This window comes from Balaenoptera musculus, chromosome 7 (genome assembly GCF_009873245.2).
Source record: "Balaenoptera musculus isolate JJ_BM4_2016_0621 chromosome 7, mBalMus1.pri.v3, whole genome shotgun sequence".
In the NCBI taxonomy this organism is placed as follows: Eukaryota; Metazoa; Chordata; class Mammalia; order Artiodactyla; family Balaenopteridae; genus Balaenoptera; species Balaenoptera musculus.
The window spans coordinates 41,431,819-41,453,899 of NC_045791.1; the positions used below are offsets into that span (position 1 = coordinate 41,431,819).

General features: G+C 43.7%; 1 protein-coding gene across 8 annotated transcripts in view; it reads left to right on the forward strand.

Moving 5' to 3' along the window:
• The window catches only part of TANC1 (tetratricopeptide repeat, ankyrin repeat and coiled-coil containing 1), a 240,369-nt gene that overhangs the window by 49,390 nt on the left and 168,898 nt on the right, over positions 1-22,081 (forward strand). For 5 of the 8 annotated variants that reach the window (XM_036858841.1, XM_036858849.1, XM_036858848.1 and 2 more), the window contains exon 2: positions 7,265-7,367. The exons of 1 other annotated variant lie outside the window; for it this stretch is intronic. The gene's annotated coding sequence lies outside the window, so the exon portion shown is untranslated. Of the gene's footprint in view, positions 1-7,119; positions 7,135-7,264; positions 7,368-20,915; positions 20,956-22,081 lie in introns of those variants that run through there. 2 more of the 8 variants (XM_036858842.1, XM_036858844.1) reach the window with 2 other exon arrangements.

Sequence of the window (22,081 nt, forward strand, 5' to 3'; positions counted from 1 at the left end):
TAGAAGACCTGGACAGCCCAGACCTGATGAGATAAGCTTTTGGTCCTGGGTGAGTTGTTGTAGCTTGTTTGTAAACGGACGGGTCTTAGAGTGTAAGTAGCGTATTCAACAGTGAGCTTGAAACAAAACTGAGAGTTACTTTTGTGAATCTGGACATAGATTGAGTTTTTAACTCGGTTTAGATAAAAAAAATTCGTTGAACCAAGTATAAATCATAACCTTATGATTATAGGACTACCAGTTAAATTCATTACTCTCTTTACTAAAACCTAAAGCAAATCGGTACTTGAATGCTATTACGTATCAAGACATAAATACGAAGTTACCCGATAATCAGTTCTGAGTAGATGAATGATTGAAGCCATCTGAGGTTAGGTTTCCTTTAGATCAAGGATAAACTCACCCTAACCTTTGCGGTTCAGATAGGCACATGCAGTTTGGTGCAGAATTTATGCCTGGGCTCTCTCTGTCCTGTACAGATTAGATTGCAAAGTAAATCGAGGCTTGCCCCATTGATCACAGAATTCTAACATTTAAACCTGTATTTTTAAAAACTCTGTCAGAAAGCAGGAAAACCAATACCTTTAAAGACTATAGAAATGCCTGGGCTGTTTTAAAACAGCTCATTTAGATAGCTCCTTCCTTAAGATCATCTGGCTGTAGGGCTTGCAGACAGTGTCAGTAGGTATCAGCTGTGAGATGCAGAGATGGGGGGCATGGTGTCCATGCAAAGGTGCAATCCCTCTGCTCAAGGAAGTTTATGATCTGGTGAGCAGCTTCACTCACAAGTACCACAAGAAAAGGTAGATGGGAAGTGGTGAGCATGTGGCAAGTGTAAGAGTAGCCAGAAGGAAGGTTCCCAATCAGAATGGCAACACCGAGGGGTGTGTGTGCCTTTGAAAGTCTGTCCTGATGGTCATTGGTATTGGAGACCACATAGAGACAGTGCATTGCAGTTGGATACAGTGCCCATTCCTTTGTTTTGTTTTGTTTTTTGGCCTCATCCCGCGGCTTGTGGGATCTTAGCTCCCCGACCAGGGATCAAACCCTGGCCACGGCAGTGAAAGCGCTGAGTCCTAACCACTGGACCACCAGGGAATTCCCAGTGCCCATTCCTATTTTTGAGAACACTTGGTTCTTAGGGACTGAGGTTGCCTATGTGGGCATCTTCTCTCCTGAATGTAGTTACTGGAGATCCACTGAAAAGAAAATAACCTTCTCTTAGTGCCTGGGGTGATCTCTCAGAGCCACTAATGGTGCTATTTTGAAATGCTTTGTTTAGGTGTTCTTGGACAGTTTTGGGGATTGAAAGGCTATTTAAACTATAACTGCCTGTAATCTGCTGTTTGGGATTTTATACATAGTCTCCTGTCAGTCATAATTTCTCAGGATTTTCATTGTGCCTTGATCTAGCAATCGCCCTCCACCTTCTTAATTTATGGTGACCGGGAAAAACATATATTTCCCTCCTGTTAGAGTCGTATCTAGAAGAGGAGTAAACTAGCTCTCAGGGAGGGCCTGGGAAGGAGGTGTTGGATAAAAATGGGAAGAAGCTGGGAAGTTCTCTTCTGAATTGTGTGTGAATTCAGTTACTGATTTTGGCAGCTTCAGAGACTAAATAGATCTTCTTGGTTTCTAGGTGTTTGCTGGAGAGTTGAGGTTGCTGGCTTATGACTTTCACCCCCCCCCCCCACTTTTTCCCCACTAGTATGTAAATCTTTTCTCCCACCTTTGCCTGAATCAGTTTTGTTATGGAAAGGAGAGAATGAAAGTTTTCTCAGGGAGAATGAGAAGAAGGTGAATGAAGGAAAACCCAGGGCTGAAGCAAGAGCTTGGTCTGTTAGTCAACCACTGCTCTTGAAACCTAAGATATACTGGGCTCTGTGGAAGATACAGAGGGATGATGTGGGCCCTGCCTTCAAGAAGCTTGAGGTTGGGACTTCCCTGGTGGTGCAGTGGTTAAGAATCTGCCTGCCAATGCAGGGGACACAGGTTCAATCCCTGGTCCGGGAAGATCCCACATGCCGCAGAGCAACTAAGCCCGTGCGCCACAACTACTGAGCCTGCGCTCTAGAGCCCGTGAGCCACAACTACTGAGCCTGCGAGCCACAGCTACTGAAGCCCACGCGTGTAGAGCCCGTGCTCCGTAACAAGAGAAGCCACCGCAATGAGAAGCCCGTGCACTGCAACGAAGAGTAGCCCCTGCTCGCCGCAGCTAGAGAAAAAAGACCCAACGAAGCAACGAAGACCCAATGCAGCAACGAAGACCCAATGTAGCCAAAAATAAATAAATAAATAAATTTATAAAAAAAAAAAAAAAAAAAAAAGAAGAAGCTTGAGGTTTAGTTGGGAGAGAGAACGAGCAGACCTGAAACCCTCAACTGAAATTGGTAGAGAAGTTTTGCATCAGGTGTGCGTTCAGAGAAGCGTGACTTGAGTCGGGAGCTTTGAGCCAGCAGTGGTATTGAGTAAATGGCTATGCGGTGTACCTTGGAGAGACCAGATACCCTGGGAGACCATGGAGGAGGGTGAGTTAATGAAAGCCCAGTTAGGAAGTGGCAGAGGTTATGGAGAGATTTAGCAGCACCTCTGATAAACCTATTTCAAAGGAGGAATTGTCGAGGGTTTATGATGGGTTCACAGACTGTTGTGTCTGTGTGGTTGATTAAAATGCAGACTCTTGGGCTGTACTCCAGATATTATGAGTCCCTTCGTATGCAGCCTGGGGTGTCCAGGAATGGCCCAGGTCCTTCTGGTACAGATGGCCTGCAGGATATACTTTGGGCAACACTGGTAATGGATGGATAATGTAAAACTGATTAATTTCTCCATGAGAGACTGAAATTGGGAAGGAGGCATCCCAGCTGGACAGCCTGATTTTTGTCCCTCTGTTACAGGACAGGTAGAGAGCAGGTAGCCCTACGAACTAAGGAACAAGGAAGTGAGAATAGAATTAGCTCTCCTCAGCTGGAGACGGTGTCCCTGCAGTCCTCACCCTTCCCCCAGGTACCCAGCATCTCTTATCCACGCACTGTCACATGTGAGAGAATGTCATGATGCTAATTGAGATCAAGTTTCGATTCAGCTCTCATATGAGCCTAGGAAAGCTTTGTTCTTTGGGCATTGTAACTCCAGGCAGTTACCCTGTAATGAGGGTGTGCTTTGTCAGATTTAATGAACAAGAAAATATGGGTTATCAGTTAAAAAAAAAAACAAAACCTGTTAGTACTGTTACTGGAAGAACCAGGAGAAATCATAGTGGTAAATCCAGGTCTTCACATCTGAAAACCATCATATTATAATCACTTCTCACATAGCAAACCCTTGACATAGGGATGGTCTTTACCGGTGAGCTGTGAATTGCTACCTCTCACCAACTCCATGACAGTGCCTATCCAGGGCTTACTTAGGGAATGACCCGGTCTGTCCCCACCCCGTCCTCTCTCTGGGGAGTGTGCACCCCCAGGCCCTACCTTGCACCCACTCCAGTAATCATCCCCTGCAAGGTGTTATTCACTCCAGTTTCCTCCAGCCCTCTCCCCGTCCATTTGTTTCTCCTCCCACTCCCTTCCTAGAAGTGAACATTGTAGAAGTTCTTTTTTTTTTTTTTAAACTTTTGGGTTTATTTATTTATTTATTTATTTATTTATGGCTGTGTTGGGTCTTCGTTTCTGTGCGAGGGCTTTCTCTAGTTGCGGCAAGCGGGGGCCACTCTTCATCGCGGTGCGCGGGCCTCTCATTATCGCAGCCTCTCCCGTTGCGGAGCACAGGCTCCAGACGCGCAGGCTCAGTAATTGTGGCTCACGGGCCCAGTTGCTCCGCGGCATGTGGGATCTTCCCAGACCAGGGCTCGAACCCGTGTCCCCTGCATTGGCAGGCAGATTCTCAACCACTGCGCCACCAGGGAAGCCCCCACTCCCTTTTTTTAGGCATAAATATTTCCTGCTTCCCACCTGCCACGACAGAAGAAAACACCCTGAGGATAGGTCATGGGCAGTGGTTCCAAGTCCTGGCTATGCATTAGAATCAGCTGGTCAGCTTTAAAAAGTAACATTTGGGTCCCCAGGGATTCTGTTTTAATTCTTCTGGGCATCAGAATTTTTAAAGCTCCCCAGGAGATTCTGGTGGGTGGTGGGGATCGAAACCACCTCAGTGTACTTGATAGGTTTAATGGTACTAGCACTACACCTGTATTAAGGAAAATGGAAGCCACAAGATTTGAAATGGAAGTAAGTATTTTTATATAATGCCTGTTGCTGCTCGAGTCCCAGATGGATGCCGAGTCCCCAGAGTTTTCCTCCTTCCTATTTTTTGCCTCTATTTAAGCTTGCTTTCTATTAAGCACCAGCATTCAAAATGAAACAAAACAAAAACAAGAGCTTTCTTTTACTGGCTTAGGGATTTCTGTGGTATTGTTTTCCACTGTGTTGCATGAGCTCTCAGAGCGGGGTGTGACCCAATGAAAGTTGTGGGCTTCCCCACGCTGGTCACCCTCTCTGGGCCTCACCCTTATGGAGTAGCATTCAGTGCAGCAAGACCCTGTACCACTGGAGGACTTGGACTGTCACACGAAATCGCTGGACACACACTTTGGACGATAAACACAAACCCTAGTCTTCGTGGTCCGAGGATGCCCAATGCTAGGTTTCTGGAAGGATACTTAAGAGAAAAAAGCTTATTTCTGTTGGATAAACAGCTTTAAAGTCTCTCTGTTCATCTTTGAAACAGAGTGATGACCAGGAGGTAAACCCTAATAAGTCTCCTCAAAAACCTTTTAAGGTTTTATTTTTAGGAACTAACTGGAAATCAGATCCATGAAAATGAAAAGGTAGTGACTGGCAATTGAAGGTCGTCATTCACCTGGTCTCTGAACTTCTGTGTTTTAGGTTCCATAAAAATTCCTCCAATAAGTGTATGTTGTCTTCTTTTGCAGTTTACATGAGAATATTTTGTGGCATAATGCTTGTTTTTCAAAACTGTCTTGGGCCCAAATTTTGGACTGTGCATTGAAAATGAATGGAACCCTTTGGGTGGAGGAGTGGTGAAATGAGAAAATGTAAAAAAGTAAAAAGTTCCATTTTTTTTCTCATCTAACATTGATTTTAAAGGACAATTGAAAACTCGAGGCCTAGTTTCTCTTCTGAGTCTGGTGGATGAGTGATCTAACTGTAGTTATAAGTAACTTCTCAAACACCACTCAGAGTTCCTCTGGTCTCGTTGACCTCCATTTTTCCTTTCTGTAACTACTGAATATGACCCTTAAAACCCATGTAGGACTGAATACAGAATCTAGACTCTGTGATCTCATCACCACAAAAACAGACTGTAGGGACAGTCCTTCTTGCAGGAAGTCACCTCCCCTTGGGACTTCTGTGACTCTGTAATTTACAGAGCTGTCTTTGTCATCTTAAACTCAGAAAGGACTGCCCCCCCCACCCCGCCCTTACAGAGGTAGTAACAAATGGGTTGCTGTAGGTGGAGAAGGGGCCAGAGAGAAAGCACGTGTGTGCATCACCTGTTAGAGATGTAGTCATAAGAGTGCACGCAGGTCCGTGGGTGCTCTGGGCAGAGGGTCTGCATGATAGCGGGCATGTTGTGGGCTGTGATGGCTGTTCTTTTATATTTGTCTGTTGGCTGTGGTTGGGACAGTAGAGGCGACTGCCTTTTCTGCTGAGGTGTGTTTTGTGGAAGGAGGTTGGCTGAAGTCCTTGCGGCAGCTGCGAGATGGATTCCTTCCCTGGCTGCCAGAGTCTCGGTGAAGAGGCAGGTGATCCCTTTTATGAGTGAATAATAGGAGGATGCCTCAGATATTTGAGCTGCTGTGCACCAGGTGGTGCTGTCCTGCAGTGAGTGCTTAAATACTACCAGTGAGGTCAGCAACCCGGGGAAGGAAAGACCTGGAGCGCTCAGAAGCCTTGGCAGAGTTTACGGGCTGTCGCCGAACATGAGGTGAGATTTGACAGAGGGTGACCACCTGGACCGTGTAGGTTTCTCCTCTGCGTTCTCCTTGAATGAGACCTCAGCTGTCCTGAAGTGGGGGGATGGGGGGGGAGACTGGACCTGTGCCCTGCCTCGGTCCCTGGTTTCCTCCCAGAGAAAAGCTCCCGTGCTCCGTTCTTATCTTTGAAGTCGCAGTGGGTAAGGGGGGCATGTCTTGTAGAGCTCATCAAACAGACTTAAAAGGGAGAAAGGCCTCCACCCTTACTTTGCATGCACAAACCTATTACACTCCCGGTGCCCTGCCAAGGTGGTTTTGTTGGCCCCAACCTGACTACACACAATCCGTCCTCTTTGGCAGTGAAGCCCGGCAGCGTTGCTGCAAGGGGATTGACTTGAGCCAGAGCCCGGTTGTCGGTGTGTTTGAGCATGGATAGCACCCTTGAAAAAGAACATCTTCCAGAAACAGAGTAGCAGTAAAAAAGAATATTTCCCAAGGAAATGGACTTCGAGTCAGTCATGGAGAACCTCTTGTTGGAATCCTTCAGTGAACAAACGTGCATTGACATCTGCCTCTACTTGTGATTACAGCAGGAGGGTGATGTAGGGGACGGCAGGGAAGACCAGCCCTTGAGAAACGGGGAGGAGGGGAGGTCAAGGCAGCAGGAAGCAAATGCTAGAACGCAGGTACCCTCAAGCTGCTTTGAGTGCGGAGGAAGGACTGGCGAGGTTCCATGGGGGTGGGGTGGGCAGGCAGGTGATACTTGAGCTGTGCCTGGAGGATGACTCATCCCCAGAGTGGGGGAGGGGTTTCAGGATGAGGGACTGGGGAGAGCAGAGGTGTGAGATTGGACGGTGTGTTCGGAAATGATGAGTCGTGTAGAGAGCTGGGACCTGTGAAGAGTGAGGTAGGAAATATGGGGAGAAAATGTTCTGGAGAACTTGAGCGCCCTGAGTGTTTTGGAGAGGTTCTTAGCTCGATATCTCAAACCTTTGAAACATTTGTGCGTTGGGCTGCAAACCCATTAGCGTCACTTAAAGAGAAAACCCCAGATAGAGAAGGTACACTGCAGTACCTTGCTCAAGACAAGGGGCTTTCAGTCAATGTCCCTGGTCACTTGGACAGAGGGTATTGGGAGAAGGAATGAGTTTTCTTGCATTTGCCAGCCCATCACCCTGTTTTTTCCCCTGTTAAGAGTATGTAGATGCTGGCGGCTCTTTCCTCTCCATCACTGCTTTGTCTGGAGTCCTGGTTGTAGCTGGTTTTATAAGCTCTGTGCTTCTTGCGTCGGAGGACGAGTATGCTGACCGGTTTTCTTTTTTGCAGTTCTCTTCCCAGCTTTCTGTGGTCACAGAGGAACTTTCTGGGTGCCCCCCGAGTAAGACAGCGTCTCTCTGTTGCCAGCAAGTAGAGTCTGGGGTGAAGCGAGGTGAGTGAGACCCAGGGAGAATTCGTGCTCTGACAGACCAAGTTTCCCAAGATATGTTACTTTCTGAACAATTTTGAGGTCTTTGAAAGTGAACTGGGATTTTATTCAAAGAAATTTAAGAATAATTTTTTAAAAATTCGTGACTTAATTACGATGTTAAAGCACTCATTATTAATAATAGGGATGCATTGATTCATTCTTTTAAAACTTTGCTGACTTTTTTTGGTGCCCGTTTCGGGGTTTTTTGGTCTCTATGGTGCCTAGCACAGTGCTTTTCCACTAAAAACATTTAATATATGTTGTGTGACTGGCTTAATATCTTACAGTTTGCAAACAAAGAAGTAGAACTGATAAACATTTTCAGACTTTTAATAATGTCAGACTGGCTGTCAATTTTTTTGCTACTTTTTAAATCGAGATGTAGTTGGCGTGTAACACTATTAGTTTCAGGTGTACAGCATAACGATTCAATAGATGAATATATGGTGATGTCTCTTCTTTATCATGTCATTTTCCTGTTCCCCAATCCCCATGAAAAGCTTTTCAAGTTTAATTACAAACCTCCCTTTAGTTACCGAGACAAATAAGGGAATGTTTTCACCTGCCTTACCCAGCTGCTCTTCCCAGGTTGGTTTTTTAGGGCCACACCAGTTACAATGGCTTGGGTTCCATCTCCCATCTGCTCTACATACTGCCTTTTTTTTTTTTTTTTTTTAAAATAAATTTATTTATTTATTTATTTATTTATGGCTGCATTGGGTCTTCGTTGCTGCACACGGGCTTTCTCTAGTTGCGGCGAGCAGGGGCTACTCTTCATTGCAGTGAGCGGGCTTCTCATTGTGGAGGCTTCTCGTTGCGGAGCACATGCTCTAGGCACGCGGGCTTTGGTAGTTGTGGCTCATGGGCTCTAGAGCGCAGGCTCAGTAGTTGTGGCACGCGGGCTTAGTTGCTCAGCGGCATGTGGGATCTTCCCGGACCAGGGCTCGAACCCGTGTCCCCTGAATTGGCAGGCAGATTCTTAACCCCTGCACCACCAGGGAAGTCCCTCTACATACTGTCTTGTTAACCTCTTCCGAGTGTGTCCTTCCCCTCCTGGGCCTTAGGAACTTTAAGCAAGTTGCTAAACTTCTCCTGTACTATGGTTTTCCTGTACTGCAGTCTTACATGTAAATTGTGAAACAAAAATACCTACTACAAGGGGTTTGGTGAGGCTGGAGGCTCCTGATGGTTAAGATTTTTGTTCTGTTTCTCCTTTTTTGTTTGTATTCCCTATCTGCAGTGTGGAGCATGTAGTAGGACTCAAATATTCCCTCTTTCCTTTAAGGAGAGAGAATTGGCTGAGAACGGAGTCTCTAATCCCATCCTAAGTGCGCACAGCTTGGAGGACTGTTGTTATCCATGCTCAGGTGCTTACAGTCGAGGCTGTGGCGCAGGAATCCCCAGGAGGTCCAGGACGGAATGGTTGACTAGGGACATTGAAGGCTCTGCCCTGGATCTCTTTTCTGTGGGTGCTGGAAATGCTCCTCCCTAGGAGATGGGGTCAAGGTTAAAGCTGCTTCCAAACCTCTGAGTATTCTTGAGACATCCATGTGACGCGCAGGTGCACTCTGCCATCTGTCCAGCATGGCTTGCTCGCAGGATTTCATATTCTGCGCTCACCCCTCCTGCCATGCCTTGCTCGTCCATGAAGAACACAGTGGCCAATTGCCCCCCACCTCAACTTTGTGGGAATCCTGCCAAAAGGTAAAAGCTTCTCAACAGGAGCATGGCAGGGGAGTACACATCATAATCTCCTGTGAGGTTTTAAAGATTAGGGCACCAGGACTCACCCTAGGTCTGCTGAACTGGAATTTGGGAGATGGGGAGGGCTTCCCTGCTATCTGTGTGTGTGTGTGTTTTAAGAAGCTCCTCAAGAGGTGATGGTGTGTAACTTCTTGAAAGATATTTGTATGTGGAGTAGACTTAAAAAAACAAAAACCTCTTTCTGAGCCTGAGCAGATGTTTGGGGGCATTATTTTTGAACTCTGCTAACTAGTTTAACCAGTTTATACTGCCAAGCTGAACAGTCCCTTGTAGTGCCATAATTTGCATCGTAGAACCATTTTATAACTTTTATTTAAAATTGCATAGGACAACACTTTCTACGGCTGTAAGTATACGAGGAATGAGGAAAATGACATTGAAGAACAATTTACTAAATTTAACGAGAGCTTAGGCTTATTTAGAAATCCAGGTGGGAATCTGCTTAAATGGAATTTTTACCACTGTATGCAGGGATTTGCATATTGAAACCAAAGCCTTTCCGACTCGTGGTAACACATTTTTCAAAATAATGTTGAAATAGCAATTTATATGCATTGCCCTAAGAGAGTTATTGGACAGGAAATTTATCTAGTAGGTTAGACATTTTTTCCTCCTCCAGTTTTTGGGTGGTAGAGAATTTAAGCTAATTTTTCTTTTCTCTTTCCCTGGGGACCAGCTTCAAGGAAATAGGAGCTTAATAGCAAAGATCATGTTAAATGGCTTTTGTGGTTTTTAACTATGTCTCTTTTGCAAATTTCCCTTTCTCTGGGGAAAAAAAACTTTGCAATCTGTTGTTGTTTGAGGTTTTAATAACTTGATGGGTTTGGAGAACGGTGAGTGTCTATTTTGAAATCAAAGGATCTTACCGTTTAGGGAGAGACCTTACAGATGATCTGCCATCTGGTTTCCAGCACCTCAACTTTATAGAAACTGCTCCTAAGGTCACAAATGGCCTCTAATAGGACTCGTGACATGACTTTTCTGTAGCACTTGATATATTGATCACTCCTCATTTGAAACTTTCTCCTTTGGGTTCCTTTGCATTTTTCCTACTTTTCTCCTTTCGTTTCTTCCTAGGTCCTGCTCTTCCTGCTGTTAAATGTTCATGTTCCCTGGGCTTGCATCCTTGGTGGTTTGCTTTTAGTCTGCTCAGCCTCTTTGGGGAGCTTCAATATTCCTGTGGCTTTAGCCACCACCCACATGTTAATGACCCCCAAGTCTTTCTCTGAGTTCACCCTTGTCTTAAACAATCTTTTGGACATTTTCTACTTGGATGACTCATATGTACTTATAACTTGAGCTATCCAAACTGAACTCATTTTCCTCCTAATTATTGCCTGCTTTCCACTCTCCACCTCCCAAAGTTCCCTCACCCCCGTGCTTCTGTCTGTTTTTCCCACTTTGGTCATTGGCACTATTCAAGCCAGAAATGTGTGACTCATCCTTCACCCTCCCTCACTCAGTCAGCTCCATATCGTAATTGGCGATTAAGTTCTATCATTTTAATATCCCAAATAAGAAAGGAAAAGGCCATTCCAGTGACATTTAATTGGGCTTTAAAAGTTGTAGTTGGGCTGTATAAGCAGATGTAATAACATGAGACGGTCATGACCATTTATGTCCTATACATTTCTTGCTAGGCAGAGTCCTAGGTACTTATCATGTTGTTTCTAATTCTTACAGTTATTTTGTAGTATGTCATCTCTGTTACAAAGGAGGATTCTAAGGTTTAGAGAGTTTAAGTTACGGGCCCAGGATCACAGGGTAGGTAAAGCATGGTGGGTTAGGATTGGGGGATTTTAACCCTATAGATTGGTCTGCCTGCCTCCAGAGCCTTTACCATCATGTCATTCTGTCTTGTTCTGTTCCCATGATGCCACAGATTTAGATTTCTAGTGAGTAGGTTGACTGTGTTGAAGGCAGGAGCTGGGTCTTACTCAAATTTCTGTGTGACCGTGTGTTTGTATGCGTGTGACCGTGTGTGTGTGCATTTTTTTTTTTTTTTTTTACATAGTAGGTGATAAAGACAAGACTCTTATATGGCAAAACCATGGTCTATGTCTTCTGTGGCTTCATCTGGGTTCAATCCCTTGTTTTCCTATTAGCTGTGCACTAGCTGGGTAGCCTGAGAGAAGGACGGTAGGGTCATGCTGCTTATCCTTGCAGGGTTTTTATGGGAAAGTGCTTTAAAATTCAGGGACATTTTTGAGAAATTCTGTTTAGTTGTGGAAGTTGATAGTTGGCCAGCCCAGATGAGCCTCATTTTTTGGTTTTAAATGACAGCATGTGAAAATATAAACTCTTCTGGACCTCTGGTCGTGCTGATTGAATCATTCGTGTGCTTGCAGTAATAAAGGCAGAAAAGTCCCTTCCAAGTAAAAACCTTGTTAATGAGAATAGTATATATAGATCTGATTTTTTGCTCTTAGTTCTGAATATAACTTTTGGAACAGATGAGGCTATGATCTGTGAAACCAGATAGTACATATTTAGGTCTAGGCAAGTGAATTAAAGCAGAGTCTACTGAAGTTTCTTCTTCTGTTTGATTGATCTTAGGAGGATGGACTTCAAGATGTGCTGTACCGAAACCATCCCTAAATCCTGGCACAGACGGTTCTGCATTTTGTTTCCTCATAGCTCTCTCCTTTCGCCCTGTCCTGAGAAGGAAATGCTGTTTGTTTTCCGTCGTAGTTCTCCCTTTTCCATCATATTTTGGTAACGAGGTCCTCTGAGGAGAGGGTCCCCTTTAGTGAAGGTTTAATGGTTTCTAAATTCCACAGTGACAAATTGGTTTTATATATTCTGTCTTTAGGCCCCATGCTGTGCAATAGAGGCTGGTCTTGTACATCATTTAATTTCAGGATCCAAGGCTTAGGGTGCCAAAAGTGAGGGTCTAGTGTTCTTCAAGAGAAGAAATGGAGTGCCGTGTTAAGAGGGAAGGTGTGGCCTGGGCAGGCTACGAAGATTCTCTGACTCTCAATTTCTTTATCCCCTCCTTTCATCAAAGAGGACAATTACAGTCCCTACCTCCTCCTTGCTGTGAGGACTAAACCAGAGACTTCACAGTGAAAAACGTAACGGTGCCTGCTACTGGGTGCATTTGTGTCCCCACCTCTGCTGTTATTTTTATGGTGGTTTGTTGGATTCGTGGAGTAAAGGTCTTCTGTTTGTTACAGATTTACAGTATTGATAAGAAGAGATAATTGTAAAAAGTCATAACATAAGTCTGAGTTGGAGATGAATGGCTTTGTGGTTTTCAGTGAGTTATCAGTACATTGAAATGTGGGCTTTATTAGGTTTGTGAGAAGGAATAAGGGAATTGGCTTGGGAAGTTGGACTACATAAAGACAAGGGCCAGGTATTTATTATTTTATATCCAGCCCTGTTGCAGACTTGCATATCTTTCTGTACCAGAAAGATGTTTCAGTGAGACCGTGACAACTTAGTACATCTGTGCAACATCTTCATTTTATCTAGAACAGCTTCACATCTACTGTCTCTAATTCAAAGTCATTCAAGAAACATGTGTTCTACTGGGTTCTAATTGGGCTGTTTTTCCTTTAAGAAGGCATTGGGCCCGCACACACATTTAGGAAATAACTTTGTAACTGTGTTCATGTACTGTGTATAAGGAACCTTTCCAGTTTGAAGACTGTAGTTTCTGCAACTCATGCCCTCACCCCCCAACTTGAAAGGAGAGTGATCTCTGTGTATATGTATGTGCATGTGTGGTTTCCATGCCACTTCACAATACCAATTTTGTTCCTTAGGTCTGAGATATGTTTCATACTTGTCTGTATGTGTTGAGAGGTGGTGACGGAATCCATGATCAAAGGTTTCACTTGCAGAGTTAAAGGGCCTTAATTGAACCTTTCACTGTGTTTTAGAGAAGAAAAAAAAAAAAATCTGATGTTCATACCTGGCATGTCACATAACTTCAAGTGTAAAGCTTGAACTTCATAGGTTTGATTAAAGTTTTTATCTGACTTCTAAAAATAACGTTTGTAGTCTCCATGCATAGGAATTCTGTAATTCAGAACTTAGTCGATGTGTTTTTTGCTGTTGGGTTGGGGTTGAATGCCTCCAGTTTAGCTCAGAGCTACCATCCCAGCTCTTCTGGAAACTGCACAAGGCTTTCATCTTTCTGGGAAGTGTGGCTGGTGCTACAGCTGTAACAGCGAGCCATATTTAGGTAATTTTATTAGTCTAGAAAAAGTATTACACTTTTGCAGCTGTTGTTGTATGTCCCTTATCATGGAAACAAAAACCGTCTCGGTTACCCAGGATCCATGAGAAATTGGCAATGGCCCAGTGTAAGTCCATGTATTTTGGACTCTGAATTATATTTATCTTCATAGGGCATCCCCTGTGAAGGCATGCAGCTGGGGAATGGCCTGACTGTATGAAGCAGAGAGGGCAGAAGAGGCCAAGCCTTGGGTACCAGTCTCACTAGGAAGCCTGATCCAGTTAACTGGAAGACTATACTTGCTAGACCTTAAATAACTTTTAAAAGGGTAAGAAGAGCATCCATGAAAACAATAAAACCAACGTAAAACACACTTGTCCCCAGTATTCACCCTGGCTTTCCCGGTTTTGAAATATTGTCTCACGCTGTAAATTTCTACAGCTCTCTCTCTTGCAACGCCAGGCTGGCTATTGTGAGTGAGTTAGTAATTTGGTGGTGATGGACTTCCTTGTTAAATAGAACTTTTACAGACTACTCTGAAAACTAATCCTGGAACTTGGCATTTAAATGTTAAGAGTGGTGCATAATGTGGAATACCCAATCCTGCTAATGTGTGCCCATCAGTAAGTTACCATTTAATTTCCTGAATTTCAGTTGTTCCATGAGCGGTATAAAACTGAGCTACTGTTTCTCTAGAAACTCCTGGGCTATTAGCAGAGCTTTTGACAAGTCTGAGTAATTGTTCTGTTGGGTCTGACTCTGATTCTCTGGGTCAGGGTCCCTAACTCTTAGGGTCATTGGATGCACTTCAGAGGGTCTGTGAATGTGGGTTGGGTGAGTGAGTGAAGAAAAATACATTTTTATTTTCACTGTCCTCTAGCCAAAATGTGTTTTTTTTCCTCCAGTCATGAAAGGGGCCCATAAACCATGTACTATCAGCACCTGTGGCTTTGCCACTTAGAAATTACAAACTTTTGTATCACACTGTGGGAGATAGTTTAAGCTATCAGTTATGCCTACCACTGCTCAGAAAACTACAGTAGCTCTTAGACCTGCTCTTGGGTCATGTTATTTATGCATTAAGAAGGACACATTATTATTATCACAGATTGCTTTCTAAATATTTTGATGTCTGTTTCAATATAATTGATTTTCTTTGTAATCGCATTTTCTATGTCAAAATCACTCAGGAACATTCTGATTGGAGGCTCTAGATTGCTGAAGCAGCCCATGGCACTTAAAAGGTCACATGCTCCTGCCTTGGATGGCACCCTTGTATTATCTTTCCTGTCTTCCTTTGAGACTGGATTTGTTAACATTTAAAAAGAAAAAACAAAACTCTACATGTTTGGCTTTTATTTCCTAGCATGAGTTGTCTTTGACTTTTATCATCTAGAGCTCTGGTATTCCCCCCATTTTGGGGCTGTTGGAATGGATTAAAAAATAAAGCCACCACCCGTTCCCATGTGATCTTTCTCATGGGCCCCCCGTGGCAGTCGCACTTGGAGATTGCTTACTGCAGCCAAATGTTTATGGCCCAGAATGGTTTCCCTTACAAATTTCAGATAAGAACACAGTGATCCACGTGTTGAGATATTTGCTTTAGCTGTGGGAAGAGATAGATGATCCTGTGTGGCTCGTATGAATTTGACTCAGCTCTCCACTGCATTATCACTGCAGGCATTCCCTAATTTATTTTAGAACTTGATGCCCAAGGTTAAGACCATATTACATTTATTGGACTGTGTAAAACAGCCCAGAGAAGGAAAGCTTGGGCACCAGGCCATTCCCTGCCCCAGCCCATCACCTTTTAATAAGCTTCATACAATTCATTCTAGTGAGAAATGGGCAGCTTTTTTGTTGTTGTTGTTGTTGTTTTTGAGCTCCTCTTGAATAACGTAGTTCCGAATTTCCGGGTAAGTGTTAGGAACAGGGGAAGCATTGCCCATGTGGCACAGAGGTCTCTGCCCCCAGATAATCTTCCTCGTTGGCAGTACGGCCCATCTCCGTGTTCTCCCCCTGTGAGCTCATGAGTTGAAGAGTGCTCTTTTTGTTGCATGTATTTTGTTGTTGTGATGCCTCCAGATCATACACGTTGACAACACTGTAGTTTGAAGTAACTCTGATAAGGTTCTGATGAACTCAGAACTTGAGGGAGTGGGCAGGAGGTGTCTTTCAATAGAGGTAGATTCTCTTTCTCAAGATAGATTGAGGCATGGGATGCCTCTCTGGGGGTGGCGGGGGGTTGTGTTTGTGTGTGTGTGTGTGTGCGCACGCGCGTATGTGTGGCCAAAGATGATTTTTTTTCCCCCCTATTTGACAGTTTTGTCTGTTTTACCACCTCACCAGGTCCCTGGGAGCTCATCTCTCATTTTTATCCAAAAAAGTAGGCATAGGATAGGGACTTCATGGTCAGGCTCTGGAGCGAAACTGCTTGGATGGGCCCCCACGAGCTACGTGACCCTGGGCAAGTCCCAGCCTCTCTGTGCCTTCACACAATGGAGATATTATTAATAGTATACCTTCCCCAGAGGGCGGTTGTGAGGATTAAATGACTATGTGTGTGTGTGTATATATATATATACATACATACATATGTGTGTGTGTGTATATATATAAAAGTGCTTAGAGCAGGGCCTGGAATATAATTAGTATTAAATACATGTTGCTGGCTGCACATCAGAATCACCTGGGGGAGTTTAAAAATAAAAAACTACATGGGTATTGAAAACTCCCAACTTAATGAAATCAGGGCCTGGGGAGGTTAAAACCTTGTTCAGAGCATCATAGCAAGTCACTGACAGAAGTGGACGAGGGATTTTGACGTCTCATATTCTGGGGCTTTAAGAGAAAGATCCATCTGTCAGCTCCGTAAGCAAGAAATCTTTGTGTAATGAATAGCTGCCTTTCACGGGGCATCTTTGAAGTTGTCTGACCTTTTTCACTTTGAGGCCAGATGCAGTGCAATTTAAAAAATTTAATTTCTTTAGATTTATAAAACCGGGCTTCATTCAGCTGGCAGTGATTGATTGAGTACCTTTACACTTTTTGAAAAATGGACTTTCTGACATGTCTTCAAGGTCTCTCCTCCTTTCATACTAAAGGCTTATCATCAACCCATGCCATAGACTCCTCAGGAGTTCCTTTTTCATCTGTGGTGATGGTTTATCAGCTACTGTGATTACAGTGGCCCTATGAACAAGAAATAAATCTTCCCCTTTACAGTGATAGCACCTACAGGTGGAAGAGACTTGATATTGTCCTGTCAAACGGGAAAGGGAGCAGTGTTCCTGTTAGACAGATGAGCCCGGGAAAGGTGAAATAACTTGCCCAAGGTCATTTTGTTAATGTAATGCCTCCTACCTTTACTCAGGGACCTGTAATTGTCACACATCAAGAAGGTGGTCAGGTTCATAGCTCTGTTGTGTGATACAAGTGGAAAACTTAACGGGAAGGAGAAGGGAAAAGAAAGGAGGATGTAAGCAGAGGGTGGTTGTTAGGGAGCTAACCGCCATACGAGGGTTGGGACTGGGGTCTCCAGTTGCCATAAACCTTCCACAGGGGAGCATCCTGTGATCCTGGTCACATCCTGCACGGAGCTGTGTGAGAAAGGATGGGACCACATGCAAAGTCTGTGGTTCATATTCAAACCCTAGGTGGTTCTCTACGGGCTTTTGGCCTCATGGCCGCTGTGGCTCAGCGTTGGCTTTCTCCCAGCTCTCCTCAGCTGGATCCATAACAACGGTACTTTCACCCTCATACAAAAGCCACTTTGTCCTTTAGACTTGTATTCTGTGCTCTCCTGGTCACCTCCCTGTCCCACCTTCCCTCAGTTCATTGAGGGCTTTGGAGGCAGCAAGTGAGAGCCTGAGCTTTCAAGTCAGACCTGGGTTCAAGTCCCAGCTTGACCTTTACAAATTGTGTAACCTTGGGAAAGTTGTTAATCCCTCTAAGCCTTTGCTTCCTTATTAATAAAAAGGAATCAGTAAAACTGGTTGATAGATTATTTTTTTTAAGGATAAAATGAGATTACATATGAATGTAAAGCTCTTCCACTTACCTGATACACAGTAAACACTTAGTAAATAATAGCTGTTAGGGTGGTGGTTGATATCCCTAATCCTGCCTCTGTTACCGCAGGAAGCATCTGAATGGCCCTTCCCCAGACCGAGAATCAAGTGCCTTGACTTGTTTGCTTCCAACCTTCACTTGAGGACATTCCACTTCAGCAAACCATGCTGTTGACCATCATGTGGGCTTTAACATTGTCTGGAATTGTTCCACATCCAAAGATTTAAAATTAAGAAGCCCAGACAGCCTTTTTCAGCTTCCTCATTCACTTAGTGTGACTGTATTTGCTCTTTGATCTCTTGGAGACACCATCCCTGCTCGCTCTGGCGGTCCTTCCTCTCAGGCCTCCACTTGCCTCCTGTCCAGCCTTGTTTCCATGGCGCGTCGCTCTGAGTACTCTTGTACAAGCACCCTTACCAATCTTGTTGCACCTGTGCTGCAAACACCCGATTACTGATCAAGCCTCTTGTCCTCCGGATGGTTCTTTCTTGGGGCTGAGCATCAGTGGATGGGGTTGCCCACTTTCATCATTTGGTGCTGTGTCTTGCTCTGCAGGCTTGTTTGGGCAGTCAAAACTGTCCAGCTGTCCTTCTCATCTTGTGCTTGCCTTTCTCTCCTCTGCAAGGGCTATTCTGAACCTTCTCTGCTCCTCTCATACCGTAGTTTTACTTTATAGAGAAAATGGAGGCATGGACTCGTAGCTTCCTGCCCATGTTTGTTGACAGTGTTGTCTTCCTCCTCCATCATATTATACTTTGTGCTCCTCTTTGGTTGGCACAGAGTTGATACTCAGTAATGTGTGTAGAATGAAAAACCTGCAATTGCTAGCCCAATGCTTATTCCTTAATTGGGAAATTGGGTTGTAACCCTGTCTCTGCCATTTGCTGGCTCAGGAGAGTCGAGACAAGTTCCTCCAATGCTCAGGGCCTTGCATTTTATTTTATTTTTATTTTAAATTGATTGATTGATTGATTGCTGCGTTGGGTCTTTGTTGCTGCATGCAGGCTTTAGTTGCGGCGAGCGGGGGCTACTTTGTTGTGGTGCACGGGCTTCTCATTGCGGTGGCTTCTCATTGTGGAGCATAGGCTCTAGGTGCGTGGGCTTCAGTAGTTGTGGCTCACGGGCTCGGTAGTTGTGGCTCGCGGGCTCTAGAGCGCAGGCTCAGTAGTTGTGGCGCACGGGCTTCGTTGCTCTGCGGCATGTGAGATCTTCCCGGACCGGCGCTCGAACCCATGTCCCCTGCATTGGCAGGCGGATTCTTAACCACTGCGCCACCAGGGAAGTCCCATGGGCCTTGCATTTTAAATGAGGATGTTACATTTACTTAAATTTATTAGGCTGGCAGTGTGTTTTGAGGTACAGTTATTTCCTTTGAGAATTATAGCTGGAAAAATTATGTTCCTCCCCGATGTATCCATTGACATTGAAGTGAGAAAGCATACTGTGCTTGCTGGTGAAGCAGAGCAAGGTCTGGCCATCCAGAGTCCCACAGACTAGTGGAGGAAGCAGGTGGGTGAGCAATTAAAATAAGACCCAGAAGGCTTCTAAGAGGAAGCTTTTGAGGTGGGTTTTGAAGTGCGCTTGTGAAGTGTCTTTGCTTTCTCTAATAGATTAAGTATCTATGACTGTCTAGATGGTGGTGGTGATGGTAATAATGTCACAGTTATTTCGTCCTCTAGTTAGGTAGTGTCTTGCTGTTAGGTTGGGAGGTGGGTGCTTGGCTGAGGAATGTCCGGGTGAAGACAGCTTCTGGATGAGCAGGGGCTTTCTGCAAGACTGGTGCTCAATCTTGCTCCAGAGCCATCGGCCTGGGAGGCATGATTATTGCCAGGAACGCTGCCCTTGGTTATTTCCCTGTCTGAGCCCTTCCTGGTTTGAGGCAGAATGTATTGCTTTCAGGTTTTGGCTTTTCTGTTATTATACTTATCCCTTCTGTATGCATATTCGAAACGCCAAAATATAACCTGCCTGCAGCTGGTGCTTCTGAAGGCCTGATAACAGAACAGGTCCTGCTCTGGAGATGTGCTATTCATCGTGTATAAGTCAGATAACTTTGGCCATAAACTTGGAAATTAGTACTTGGTATCAGAAGAATTCTTACATTATTATTCCAAATCCCTTGTGGGAGAGAATTGCTATTGATTTTGATTTCCCCTCCATAACAACCCTGCTATTCTTTCATTTAAGGAGATTTATTTAGTGTTTGTTGCAAGTAAGGTACTTTTTTAGGTGCCATTGGGGATTTGTAGAGTTCAACATTTTTTTACTGTGATTTTGATTGATAACCATCTGTAAGTACAAAGTGGGATGTGGAATTAAAGATACCTTTTGACTGTCATGGCCTGGGAAGGCTTTATGGATGAGATAGTGTTCAAAGTTGAATGGAACAAATCCCTTCACAATCTAGAAAAATGTCTCTTGTAGCCAGAAACAGGTAGCTTCTTCATATTTTCTTCCACAAGTGAAATTTCTTTTTTGTCAAGTGTTATCAAAGTGAAAACTTCTTTAAACAAACTTGTATATAGTAATTTTTTAGCAACTTGAAATACTGGCTTAGGAGAGTCAGATTTTTAAGGACACTTTTCTCAAAACAACTTGTATATCTTTCTACAGAGTATTTTAAATATGGGTTGAAAATGATTTCAATCTAATAGGGAATTTCCACTTAATTTTGTGCATCAGAACTTAAACATTTGAGTTCAAACTTCATGCCCAGAACTCTTTTACATTCATATTACTCGTGACTGTAAATTTACTTTGCTTTTAATAACTTAGGCAAAAAGACGTCAGGTTTGAGTATAAGACAAACCTAACTCTAAAGAAAAGAACAGCAGAATTAGAGATACAATTTGTAGAATGGCTTTGAATAAAGAGGACCAAATGGTTGGGTCTATGTGTCTTAGGGGATAAATCACAGCCGAATGATGTCCTGTTTCCCAGCTCTGCATGTTAAGCAATACCAAGGGCCGCTTTTTTACTTACCATCACCATTGCTTTCTGGTTTCTTGATCAATAACCCCTTCTCCTCTCCCCCAGCTTTCCTGGACGAGGCGTCTGAATCCTAGAGAAGTTTGGTAACTTGTTCCCAGTCACAATGCCAGGACCAGGTCTCCTAATTCCTAGGCTCCTTCTACTGGGGGGGGGGGGGCGGGGGCGGAATGGGAGAGAGACCTCCTGGAATTTCAAGTATTCTCAAGAGTTGGTTTTTCCCCAGCCTCCTGGGATCTTTAAAAGAATGTCAAGATATGGCTCTTGCTTTCAGGAAGCTTCTAGAAGACAGTTTTCCGTGAATTTCCAGCAGCAGCCATTGCCCTCTCTAGCAGGGCTTTGTTTCCTTTTGTGGTCTCTGTCCTGCTTTGTTTTCTCTTACTTCCTCTCTACTGTATTATTTATTCTGTAGGCTGCTTTAGACAGCACCTCCCCACCCATCACCACCACCCATTTCCTTTCTTTTGATAAACGCTAAAGGTTGCCAATGCAAAGGAAAGTTCTAAAGGCAGTACTACAGAAGACATGGCTATAGTGTAGGTGAGTCTTAATCTTATTAGGTGGAGTCGTTTTTGAGCCCCTAAAATTGAAGATGTTTTTGATGTATCTCTTCTCTTAAATAAAAAAAAAAAATTTCTTAATGATCATGTGCATCTTACTTTCCAGTGTTTCACTTGTAGATATTGCTACTCTGGCTTTATTTATTTTGGCAAAAGAAAGGAGGCACCTTCTGAGACTGCTTTGCTTTGAGGTCAGATGGATGGTTTGATGCAAGAAGCTCCTTTCAGTGGAGTGAGGACAGAGCGTGTGTTTAGGTGTCCAGGATAACTGGATAATAAGGGTTTATTATTTTGAGATTTTTAAGGCTGACTCGAGTGTGGACATGAAGGGACATTATGAAATGCAGCATTTTCCTCCCAAGTATTTCTTGGATTTAACTGTTTTCTTGCATTCCTTGCAAATGAGAATATATAGGAATATTCTTTGTAATTTATAAACTGCTATAAATGTTGGTTAATTGCTTGATTTGGAGGAAATGGCTCATCTGTGTTCATTGCAGCCTAGTTAAATCTGTCAACAAATATTGAGAACAGAGTGTGTGGGAAGGCTGTGTTCCGGCTTCTGTTTGTATCTATTAAAGAATAAACATAGTCCCTGCCCTCAGCTCACGGAGCCGATTTGAAATTTCATAAATAGGTGGTATGGCACTCCAGAAGAGGAAAGGTTTAAGGCTGGTGTTATTCTATGATTTCAGACAAGGTGGTCATGGTTATGATACTGCCATTGGGATTGCAAACTGAAATAGATTTTTCTCTTATTTTTAAATCATCTCACTGTTTAATCTAGGATAACTTTTGTTATATTTTATATACCCTTGTAATCACTGCAGAATGCTTATTTAACATATAACATGGAGACATTGTGCCTATCTCCAAAGAGTTTATGTGTTAAAGGAGAAATCTAAGAAGTAAAAGTAAGCTCAATAGTTGGTTTAACTTCTGTGGGTTTTGAAAAGAAGAATCTATGGCATTTGGGAAACTTAGATGTCGAATGATAGTAGAAAAATAAGGAAATTTAGGTGACTTCAGATCATTGACCTAAAGGTAATGTCATATACTCATATTTTATTTTCTTTTAAATGAACATTATAGGAAATTTTCTCCCA